This window comes from Ursus americanus, chromosome 9 (assembly GCF_024610735.1).
Source record: "Ursus americanus isolate L20-20 chromosome 9, mUrsAme1.1.p, whole genome shotgun sequence".
In the NCBI taxonomy this organism is placed as follows: domain Eukaryota; kingdom Metazoa; phylum Chordata; class Mammalia; order Carnivora; family Ursidae; genus Ursus; species Ursus americanus.
In genome coordinates this window covers 58,131,570-58,144,295 of record NC_142135.1, presented here as the reverse complement: position 1 = coordinate 58,144,295, position 12,726 = coordinate 58,131,570, and the positions used below count along the sequence as shown (strand labels likewise).

Sequence of the window (12,726 nt, the reverse complement as noted above, 5' to 3'; positions counted from 1 at the left end):
GGCTGTTTCCAACACACTCTGCTAGAGGACTTGAGAATACAATTGCCTTGAATGGCACCAAAAGACACCTATCATTTCCCTCATCGTTTGCTTCCAATGCTTAATGACCGTTTTCAAAATAGTATGCTGCCATCCATTTTCTCGAATTCTAAGCATTTGTGTGTATTCATTCATAAAAATTGTCAGTGTGCAATATGCACAAACATGGCATTTATACATCATTTATGACTGCACAAGTGATATAATCACAGATGCAAGATTACACTGAAAAATTTAGGATGCACAGATGTACGCTGGGTGTATTTCATGCAGGTTCAACATTCCTTCTAATCAAGTTATGCAATAATGTCAATATTTTAAATAGCATTTCGCATTTCTGTTTTTGCGCTGGTTTTTGGATTTTGTTGGGATTTGGTTTTTTACGCTCAGCTCAAAAGAGAAGTAGGAATTTGTTATTGTTTCTAACTGTGTGGCATTGTGTGGGACAGTGGTCTCTTGGTATGTTTATCAGTAAACATCACTTCAGAAAACAAGAGAGAGGTAAATTCTGGTCAAGAATCTAAAGGCCAACTTGTCAATACTGCATAACTTCCAGGAAAGATTTTCAAAAAAGAGGATAACATTACAAATATATATGTATATATGTATAAACTAAAGTTTTACTTTATTTCACTCTTTAGAGGGTGTGTGTGTGTGTGTGTGTGAATAAACATAAAGTTGTCCAAAGCTTACTTGTAAGACATGAATTAGATCTATAGACATCTAAACTAAAGAGTTCTTGATTCTTAAATTAACCAAAACTTAGACAGTTGAGTAATCTGGCCCATTATGTATGTGTATGTGCATTTAATTGCTGCTAGGGGTGGTGTTTTTAACGTAGGGCATAAATAATGTTCTTGCTTGTGTGGCTGCGTAGACTTTCTGAGGATATTGAGGGTACAGTGTATAAATAACTTTTTTTCTCCACTGAATAAAAGTATCCTCTTCACCGAAAACAATGACTATGCCTCCACAAAGTAAATACTATAATCCCCTCCCTTTTGCTGTCAGGTTCAGACCAGTTGTTTACCATGAATAGAATTCGGTCTAATGCACTCTTTTTCCTTTTCTGGCACACAGACTCTGGGAGAACGGAGTGAATCAGTTGGCAGTTCTCTTTGCTTTCTTCCTCCTTTTAACCTTCACCATTCCTTCTCCAGGGTAGTGCTTCCAAATCTCCCTCATACACAAACACACACACTGACTCCAAAAAATGACTCCGTTGCCTGCCACTTGGAGAATTCTAGCGTCTGTCTTTTCTTTTTCTCTGATGTTTTTCTAAGTAGAACCAATCCATGTGTCAGTTTAAACTATTTCCAATTTCACTTTTCTCCAAATCCCACAGTTCAACTTTCCAGGCATACATGTTTCCTGAATGTTCAGATGGGAGTAGTGAGAATTATTACCTTATCTACTCCTTGCTGTTTGGCTTTTAAAGTTTCCTTGTTGACACCATGGAGCAACTGTGAACATGAACTGACGCTTCCCATTTTCAGTACGGTAACAAAAGTGAGACAGCTAGAAAAAATGCAATGTCAGGATATGCTTTCAGTCCCATTTCTTGATAACTCAAAATCATATCTGCCCAGGTTCTTTTTGTATACTTGCCTGTATATCTGTGGAAAATCTTCATTAACCATGGAAAACATATTTTTTCTTGAATTTATATCTGGCATTTTGAAATGGTATTCTAGAGAGATTGTGTGTACATATTATGAAAGTAGACCCAATTACTGGTAAAATCTAGGAGAGCTACAAAATCTATTCATTCTAACCTCATGCATCTTTTCCTTGAGGAATTATAAAGAAGTAATTCATTATTTGAAATGTGCTATCCCTTAGAGATTAAATGCCTTAAAGTTGATAGGACATATTCTCATGTGCTTTTTAAGGTAGATGCGTATGGTTAAGATACTCTGTTTACTTCAGAATGCAATATTATCTGAGATTTGCTTATATTCATCAAGTGGATTTTGCATAAAATCACAATGCCTATTATTTTCACAAAGGTTTCAGAGAAGAGTAAACATGCAGTATAAGTGATATTTTTTAAGTACAGTGTTTTTTTCAGAGTACTTTTTAAGGTCAGAGCTTATGACCTTGTTACTCCCAAAGTGGTAAGATGAACTTCATAGAGCAGCACAGTCTTAAATTTTTAGTTATATACTACAAGTATCTTCATACTCCAGATCTACAGCCCATTCTTGTTCAGTGGTTGTTTCCTCTTTGTGCTTCTTAAATATAAATTCCCACCAGTTCTTTACGACAAGCCCAGGCTGTCGAGCAAAAGGTCAGGTCTAGTGTGAGTGACCAGAGAATCCTTGGCCTATGCAAGCCAAACCTTACCATATTATCTTTTTTTTTTTTTATCTTTAAGGGAAAAGTACCTGTTCCTGTAGATTGAATTGTACCTATCTATACTGTGATTTAATGTCATGTATCTACTCACTCACTCATTCATTAATTCATTTATTACTCATTAAGTGTGTATAAGGAGAAGAGTGCTTGATTAGAATGTAACCAGTGTAAAACAGATAGATAGAAGACATAGTCCCTGCCCCTCAAGGATTTTTTTAAAGTGTAGAGAATAAAACTTGAATATATAACTAATAGAAGAATCACATATGTAGTTCAAAATCAGGGATTTCTGGCATATAGACATGCATTTAACAGTTTCTAATTAATAAATTAAGGCAAATCATGAAGCAGATCATGAAAATTTGTCACAGTCTATGCTTTAGGGAATTATTAAAAAACAATAACAACTTTTATTAAAGTGATTACTCTTTAAATTGAAATTAAGTTAAAACATTTTTATAAATATTTATATTATATTTTAATAATTTTTAATAATTATATTATGATTATTTTATTTATATAAACAGAATAAGTTTCTTTTTACTATTATTATTATAGCAAGCACTTCGGCCAGGAAATGTTTTCTGTGTTTTACAAATATTAAATATTCTCACAACCACCCTATAAGGCAGCTATCACTAATCCTCTTCATTACACAGAAATGAAAAATCAAGTCCAGGGACTTTTCTTGTGTAAAGTCACATAGGAAGTGCATGGTACAAACTTGAACTCAGTCATTCTGGCTCTACTTAACCACTATGACATTAGGAATGGGATAGGCTGGCGATGGGTATTAAGGAGGGCACGTATTGCATGGTGCACTGGGTGTTATACGCAAGTAATGAATCATGGAACATTGCATCAAAAACTAAGGATGTACTGTATGGTGACTAACATAATATAATAAAAAAATATTATTAAAAAAAAAGAAGTATTAAGTGTGATCCCAGACAGAGTAAGAAAAGATGTTTGCAGCTTCTAGATTTATTTGAAGCTCTATCTTCCCATTACAGGATACGACTGTAGTTATGATTACAGGGATGCTTGGAAAAGGTCAAAAGAAGGGACTTTCAGTAGGGGAAAACCCCCAAATTTTCAACATAAATTTGAAATAAGAAGCTAGGTTAGCTGGAGGCTGATCTTTAAAAGTTGGGTAGATTGTTATCAGGATGCCAAACATTAGGAAGTACTGCTTTTAGGGTGACCACAGAGAATAAAGCTGGCTGAGAGATGACTGACTGGCCAGTTTCAAATGATAGTTTATTTTATTTCATTTCCAGTTTTTAAAAACTTTTGTGAATTATTTTGAATAAAGTATTACAAATATTTTTATTATTTTAGAATGATATATTCATATGTTAAAAGAAAAATTATTAGTTTTTCTATATATAATTTTCTTTTACCCGTGTCCCCATATTTTCCTCTGTAAAATGTACCTCCCACATATTATGGAAATTGGAATACAGTCACTTAACAGGTTTACTTTCTAGTATATTGTCTAGAATGCATTTATTTTATTAAATGACAACTGTAATTGTGAAAGCACAAATCAAATTATAGATTACTGAGATTTTCATCAAGGGAAGCTTGTATATTATTTGAGGTAAAGCTCTTTGTAAATAGTGACTGCTTTTCTTTATGTGAAAAATACCATCTGGATTAAATTTGGAAGATAAAATGGCCAAATATTCTCTGCAGGATGCCATGTAATTAAATACTTAGATATATCCTCATGATTGACATTTGAATTTTTCCCACAGATGTTAGGTCTCATAAGCTCAGTCGTTTAGTGTATAGATAACTCTCAACCTACAATTGGCTTATAGCTTATAAGTTGATTTTAAAGATTTGAGGGTTTTTTTTGGAACTTGTAACGCATTTAGAGAAGCAGTACTTTTTTGATGTTTAGGTCTCCAGCCCAATCCACAAATGCCCTTCTTAAAAATCAGTAACATACCCAAAGTATGGTCATACTAGTACAAAAAACATAACCATTATGTATAGCAATATTTCTGGGGAATAATTTGATTTAAATAATATTTATTAACTGCTGCTTCTGTGCAAGGCTCTTTGGGGATACAGAGGTGAACATGGTATTGCCTGGGACTACAAGGAGAAGAGAAAATTGAGTTTGTACCTAACTCACTTTGACGTTAGGCAGAATGAAGAAAGCTTAATAATATTGGCATAGGCAAAATAGTGAATAATTGATTCAGAGATCTATCAGAAGAGCCAGGGACTGCCTGCCTCCTTAGGATTCTCATTCGGTGTTTCATCCTCAGGATATCTACTGAGTTCCTTTCTCGGTGCCAAGCTCTAAGCTAGGTGTTGGGGACATAAATATGAATCAGACAGCATGCACTCACAGCCTGCACATGCAGACAAGTAAATCATAACAAAATGTCATAAATGCTGTTGGCAGAGCAGGATGGCAATTCAATGGAGTAGTTGCCTAACGGAAGCATCCCAAGAGTAAAAAAATGTGATTGCTCTGAGTTCCTAGATGTATTTAGTTGTGATTCACTACTCAATTAGACCCAGCGTCCCCTTTTTGTAAGCAGGGTTTTGTAATATCCCTTTTACTTTCCTGAAATAATATTTGTAGATAATATAACCTATCTTCATATATAGTATTTTAAAAATCAGTAAGTTCTTTATCTGTGATAGAAGCCAGAAATCAAAGGAAAGCTGCTTATGATAAACTTGTAGGTATATCAGTTTGCATATGCTCAGGCATAACCATACGAAGAGGTACTAAAGTAGCCAGATGCTCGCTACCAAAATGCATAAGTTTGGATTTAAGAGAAAACATTCAACTAAATATTGGTGACCCTTTTGCATATCTGGCATTTTTTAAATAATGAAGTAAATATATCCATTGCGTGTGACAGCTACAATTGCAAACATGTGGGTGTACTGTATTTGTGAATGATTTCACATGGGCAGCATTATAGTTGGTGACATGACTCTCCAAAATGGTGAGCAAATCTTGGTAAAGTTCCAAATATGGTACTTTCCTAGAAAATGCCCATGTAGAAAATATTTTTTGTACAACAGGGTTAAGATGTCATCACAGATACTCACAAGCAAGTTTTCCATGTACGTATGTGTCTGATCAGTAGTGTAGAACTTAGGGGGCACAGGATTTCTGTACACGTTAGGGGGTTTCTGGTGTTCCTGGGCCTTGCCTACCAAATATTTCACAACTGTAGAAAACTCACCCAAAAGACTGGATTAATCTCATCCAGCAACACTGATTACGGGTATAGTCTCCCACCGAAGGGAGCCAATCACATTCTAATGCATCATTGGGCTGTTTTGAAAAAGCAGGACTCTAAGTTTTTAGTAAGAAGATAAATTTAAAGGCTGACTGAATAACAAAGAAAATAAACAGCAACAAAATCAGACTATGTCGATAACTGAGTAACAGAACACCCCGATAGTAGGCACGATATGTGAGGCTGGCTGATCCGATCATAAATGTCAGGATTCCGTTCTCCATGTGGGAGTGTCAGACAAGACTTCACAGATGAAATGACAACTAAGCTAATTTTTAAGAGATGAGTAAGCATTTTCCAGGCTAAAAAGGAGGCAGATGGAGAACATTTTAGGCAGAGGGAACAGCATTTGCAAAGCAGTGTCATAAAAAGAGCTTGGCTGGTAATTGGGGTTCAACACTGGCAGTTACAGGGAAATCAGGGGAGATGAGGTTGAAGAAGGTTGGAGATTAAATGGGAAGGGTGTTGTGTGTTGTGTTACATCACCTGGATTTTATCCTATGGGACAGGCAGCCCGGTTTAACTGCAATTTTAAGTAGAGTGACATGGTCCACTTTTTGTGGGGGGATAATCGCTGAGCTAGCATGAGGAAGATGGACAGTAAGGGGAGAAAAGATTGAAATCCGGGAGACTAATTAGGAGACTGTTGAGGCATACAGGTAGGATAAGGTCCAGGGCTTACCTTAACAGAAATGGTGAAGAAGAGGAGGGTCTGAATTCCCCCACGGCAAACATTTGAAACCCAAGTGTCCTTAAGTCTTTCAGCTCCCAACCTGAGTTGGAATAACAGGCTTGGAGCCCCTCTCTTTCTTCTTCAAGGATCATTGTCTTGGTTGTGGTAATGTGAGCTTCTGTAATAAAACTCTGTATTTCAGTGATTAATAGAATAGAAGTTAATTTTTGCTCATCTGAGAGTCCAGTGTGTGTGTTTTGTGCAGTGATTAGAGGACCCTTATTCTTGCTAAGTTCTAGGGGTTCCCAGCTAGATGCAAAGAATATAGAGAAGGTTTGCCCAAGAAGCGCCACACCTTGCTTCCATTCACATTCTATTGGCGAGAGAATCATATCACTCCATCTATATACAAAGAGGGTTGGAATATCAAACCTCTGGCTGGTTAGCCACTCCCAGCAACATTTCTGTGTCATGGAAGGAGAAGCAAAATTTTGCTGAACAGCTATTTCTATCATATTCTGCCTCACTGGCCACATGTAGCAAAACCTCAGCCCCAGAAGACTACCTGAATCCCCCTGGTCATTGCGTCCATCTCAAAGTCCAGGCTGTAAGGGTGATGCTGAGTCCTCCCCATTTAATCTGGATATGGCTCCTCATTGTCCAGAAACCTTTATACTGAAAGACAGGTTATTACCCTCCCATGACGTAATGATGGATCAGATGTAGAATAATTGTATTAAAGAATTCCCATTTACAAAAGGGAAGCATGGGACATAAAGAGCAGTCATTGTCCCAAAACATGGAAGAAATCCTGTTAGACATTGCCAAAGACCTCCTGCCCTGGCAGAAAGGGAAATTCTTTATTTTTAGACTCTGGTTTTTCTATCTTGGAATAATTCCTTTTTTCATTGTTATCTCTAGCCCTGGTCACCCTCTGAGAGTTCTTCCCTACCCATTACTCCCCATGGCCATATCCAAAATGGATGTTGGGAAGTATGCCCTTCTTGGGAATTATATTACCTTCTCAGCACCCTTCTCGTTGGTCCAAGTTTGGGTATCTTAGAGGTTGTTTTATAGTCACTGTTTTTTTCCCCCTTAGGCCAGACTCCTCATTTCTTGGACAATACAATTCCCTCAAAATCTTCATAGGTTTTTAATGTATTTGCTTTGTGACAGTTACGTGACTAACTACATTGAAAATTCTTTCCTATATTCATAATTCTTGAACCTGCTTCATTTCTTTGCTCATGTCTCAACCACCATGTCTCAAGTGGTTACTTTGAGGTCATCTGAAAGAATAGCCATGGGTGGTTGGGTGACTTATTAATCAGATCTTTGTTGCAAGGCTGAGTTATTTTGTCAAAAATAGGTATCTGTTACTCAAAGCCATTTTCAGCATTATTCCTCACTATTAGAGTCCCTGAAGCAAAGTACTATTACAGCTTCATCGTCTTGGATTTCTAGTTTGGCCATTTGCCCTTATCTCTGTTCTCACACCAGCCAATTCTTTCCTGAGCTCATCCATTATTTTGTAACACCTTGCTGTAGGCAGTGAGAAGTAACCATCACACCCAAGCATTCTGGCTCTTTCCAGCAATTTCCTCTAGAGTTAGTGCAGCTTTGCCAGGGCCGAGGAGGGTTCCAGGCCTCCAGTCTCCTCTGTCTTCTGCCTGATGCCCATGCTACATATTTAGATTTTTATAAAGGCAGCACCTGCTTCAAGGTATCAGCTTCAGAATGAGTTAGGATGATGCTAGCTGCTGTAACAAACTGAAATGTTAGTGGCTTGACATAATATAAAAGTTTCTCACCCATATATCAAATGAGGAGAGGTGTTTATGTGGGGAGAAAGGGAGAATTGAAAAGGCACATCTACTTCTTAAACATCTTGGCTTAGAAATGATGACAGCAACACTTCTGCTTATAATCTGCCGACGAAAACTAGTCAGATGCCCCCCTAGAGTACAGGGGGGTGCTGGGAAATGCAATCCCTGGGTTAATAAGAGCTTCCCAGTGACAGTTCTCTCTTACAAAAGTGAAGCATAAATTTAGACAATTAGCCCATTCCTGCTGTAGTCATCTTCCTCCAGAATAAATTAGGGATGAAAGGGTTTGAATTATATTCACTCTTCAGTTAATCCATTCTACACATGGCATTGCCCCACCTTGCTCCTGTCTTCTTATTGGCTCTCCCTCCAGACTTCTGGGACTAGCACAGTCTCCCTTAGTTCCCTAAAGCATTATTGGTGTAAGGCTCTTGTACATAACAGACTCTGGCTGAGTGCTTTGGGATAAAGGATGGTAATTCTACCATAGGCAAGAAACTAGGTCTAATTGAAAGTTAGATGTCAATGCTTCTAGAAATGTCTTTACCATTCCTTACCGTGGGGGTTTGCTCACCAGCCTGGATCTCTCTGGGGCCGAGATACAAGCCATTTGCTAGGCCTTTCTCTTCCCCTAGACTCTTCTTCACATCTCTTTATCTAGGATTTCCCCTCTATCCTTTCTCAAAGTGCAGTGGACTCCATGTGCAGGTCCACAAAGGGACTTGCCTGTAATAGCCAAACAGTCCATTATGGTTTTTTTTCCCCCCAAAACAAAGCAGTAGTTCTTTCTCTAAAAGGACTTATTGCTCATAGCCTAACTGTCTCAAAATTGTAGCCAGCTTTTTAAAGACATGCACTTAGCAATTATTTATTAAGCACTTTTCATAGGTGAAACACTCTTCTGGGTCACCAGGTTAAACAAAATCGGTCATTACCCTCACAGGGCTGATAGTCTATCTAGAAACAAACAAGAACCCCCCACATCCCTCTTCAGCGAGTCTGCCCTAGGTCCAGAGGATTGGGGATTCTTTATGAACTATTTGGAAAGGAAAGTGTTGGGCAAAGGCAGGGCTGCTGGAAATGGAAGGGTGAGGGTGACACTTGTGGCATGAGGAGCCGCACGTGGGCTGTGGCGTGCTTAAGGGGGGGAGTTGAGACATTATGCCGCCATTATTACCCAGAGATACCTTAATGCTCTGCTTCTGGCCACCTGGTTTGTTTTTTGCAGACTCTGGGACTTGAGTTCTTTGCTTCTTTCTCCACTCCCTTCTCCCGTTTTCTAACAGTGGGCACTCAGTCATGTCAGGGTCCGGGTAAGCTGGTCCTAAGAGGAAATCAGCCAAGTAGGCACACGTGGCATCGGGAGAGGCCAGAGATGGATGGCCGGCGGCAGTCCAAGTGGGCAGGAAGTTAGATCTGTGGAGTGCTGGGGGAAGCCCTGGCCAAATTATGGGGAGGGGAGTCTGGGAGCAGGCAATTTTGGAGACTCAGACAGGCAGGGGCAGACGGGGCAGGTGGGATTAGGAAGATCCAGCCCCATAGGCTCAAATGCTATGGTCTGTGGACACTTAAGAATTTAGAAAGAAGTCTATCGTAGGTAGCTAGCAGGAGTCTGGACTAGTTTAGACATGGGTGTTTGTTATCAGGAAAGCCATGCGATGGTCACGTTATAAATGCACAATGGACGGGACCATTCCCTGTGCCATCACCAATCCGGTACCACCTCTTTCTGAACGTCCACTGAAGCTTTTTAACTGGACTCCTAGCTTCTTTTCTTGTCCCCTTATTTTGCCCTTTTCTTTTCTTTTTTTATAAATGGCCAATCTGATCATATCACTCATCTACCTTAACCCCTTAAATGATTTCCCACTTTTCTTAGGATAAAGGCCTCAATCTTTAACTTGGGGGATACCGTATTCCTTCTTCACTTTCCAGAGCATCACTAGTGTGTAAGACTTGTTTATAGAGGCGCTGGTCAGTCTGGTGCCTGCCCACCTGCCTCATTTCAGGCCACTCACCCTTCATAGTCTCCATGATTTCTGGCTTTCTTTTAGTTTATCCAAGGTGCCTGAGATTCCTTGCCACAAGGCGTGCACAGGTGGTTATTGGAATGCTCTCTCTTCCCACTTTTACCTACCTAACTCTTCTTTATGTCCCTGATTGCAGGTCAAAAGTCATTTGCTCAAAGAAGTCTTCTCGGGCCCCCAGAGTAGAGCGGCTCTCTCCATGATTCTCTTTCTTAGCATTTTGTATTCTCCTTTGCAGCACTTACTCCTATTCTAAATTGTGGGTCATGTTCTTGTGTCGTTTTGCTGACAATGTCAGCTCACTAAAGGCAGAGGCTGGCCTTATACACTGCTTTATCCATAGCACCTCCACGGTTGGTGCTCACTGTTAATGTGTTGGGTCGGTGAGTGAAGGACTGGATGGAACCAGGACCTAAGTCAGGTTCTAGGTCACGGAATAGCACCAGGAGTGCACCTCCCAAGAACTGCTGCCCAGGACGGGGCAGAGTAGGACTAGAGGAGGACCAGCGTGTTGATGAACTGCCAGGCCATGGCCCTGCTCCATTTTACACTCACACACTCTTCATGTGCTTCTTGACAAGGGCCAACATGGTTCTAGACTCTGGGCTAGAGCAGTTTGAAAGTGGAGGTTGAGGGGCTACCACTGGTAAGAATGGAGGCCACTAGTGGATTGTGATGAGGAAGAACATGGAACCTCCAAAAGAATTTTTCTCTCATCCCTATTTTCAGAACAGAACTCAGCTTCATAACTTCACAGGAGAGATCGTCTAGACCCGTGCTTTCTGATAGAACTGATGTGATGATGGGCATTTTCTATATCTGTGCTCTTCGATTCAGCAGGCACTAGCTGTATAAGCTATTGAACCCTTGAAATGTGACTTGTGAGGCTGAGAAATTAAATTTTAAATTTAAATATCCATATGTGGCTAGTGGCTACCATACGAGACAGTGCAGGACTGGATTATTATTAGCATGAATTACTTTAGGAAACGCTAAGTTTCAAAAGCAGTATGGCTTAAATTCTAGAAATACCCACTTACAACCAGCATCAGCCTCCAACTAACCATATATAAGCATGCAAGCCATCTGTGGAGTCCGATGCCTATTTTGACTCAGATGAGTATCTCCCAGGTATATCCTAGTGAAGGGATTTGAATGCACTATGATTTGTTTCTATCCATAGGAATTGTTCTTTATCGAAGGCATTTCTTTATGTGAACTACAAAATGTAAAATATTATACAAATATAGAACATTATCTTTGTGAGTGTCTAATGTGACTTTAAATGCTTTCCCATGCCCACTTTTCTCATACAGGATTTCCTTCCTTCCTTTCTCTCCCTCCCTTCCTTCCTTCCTTCCTTCCTTCCTTCCTTCCTTCCTTCCTTCCTTCCTTTTGTTCTTGTTCATCTTTTCTCCTTGTCTCCTTCTTCTATTCATGTTTCTTCCTCTATTCGTGTTTCCTTTCTAACCTCTAAAATGACACAGACACAACACTGTGTTCTTTAACAAGTTCCTTTCCTTTTGCATATTGATTTCTTTTGTGCTTATTTATAAGAGCTGTTTTATCAGTTCAGATTATTAACAAAAAATCCCTCTGAAATGATAATAGCTCTTGACATGCCAATTGATATATTTTTGGAGATTTGTCAGATATGATAATTTCAATATTTATTATATAAAGCATGTTAAGGTAAAGTATTGTGCTGTTTTTTTTTCACAGTTATCACCTAGATAACATTAGAGTTGCTTTTAATCCTTTGAAAGTTCCCATGTGACTGGATCTCTTGAATTCTTTGTTCTGCTTTTCACAAATGAAAAGCACTGTCTCCCAGAAAGATAATACCAGGATGAGAAAGTGGTATTTAGAAGGTACCATTCCGAAATATAGCAGTAAAGTAACATTTGAGAAGAGATGGTCCATCTTTCGTCCTGTTCTCTAGTCTGTATAGCTTAGAAAAAAATGTGTCTAGGGGCTTCCATGCAAAATGTCTTCAGTTCATAAAATCACAATTATTAATTAGACTACCATTAAATATTAATTTACCTTTGAGATAAATGTCATTTTAAATTTGGAACCCTAGTTTTTTTCCCTAAATCTAAGGAGAGCATTTTCATTAGGTTTTATTGAAAGGGTGCACATAGAAAGCTTAGAAGGTGTTAAAAAATTACTTCTTAAACTTGGCTTCTGGTTTCATTCAGGCCCAGCAAAATACTTAATAATAAACATGGCTTATAATCATATATGTGCAGCTAAAGTAGAACATTGTAGTAAGGGTTTTGTCTTTTGTCTTTTTTCTTTTTTGTCTTTTCTTTTTTAGGGAGCCATTTTCTCGCAGGCATTTTATAACACAGTATTTGATATAGTTGTAGGTGCTCAATAAGTATTTGTCAAATGAGTTAATGAAATAATAATTTAATTCATTAATTCATTTAAGATCTCAAAGAGCTTTTAAAATTGCAAATGGTGGCCAAGGCTATAGCTCATGTAAATGAACATTATGTTCCATATAACCCCATGAATTA

General features: G+C 38.6%; 1 protein-coding gene across 1 annotated transcript in view; it reads left to right on the top strand.

The window, feature by feature from the left end:
• The window catches only part of KCNB2 (potassium voltage-gated channel subfamily B member 2), a 387,449-nt gene that overhangs the window by 992 nt on the left and 373,731 nt on the right, over window positions 1–12,726 (top strand). The window lies entirely within an intron of this gene.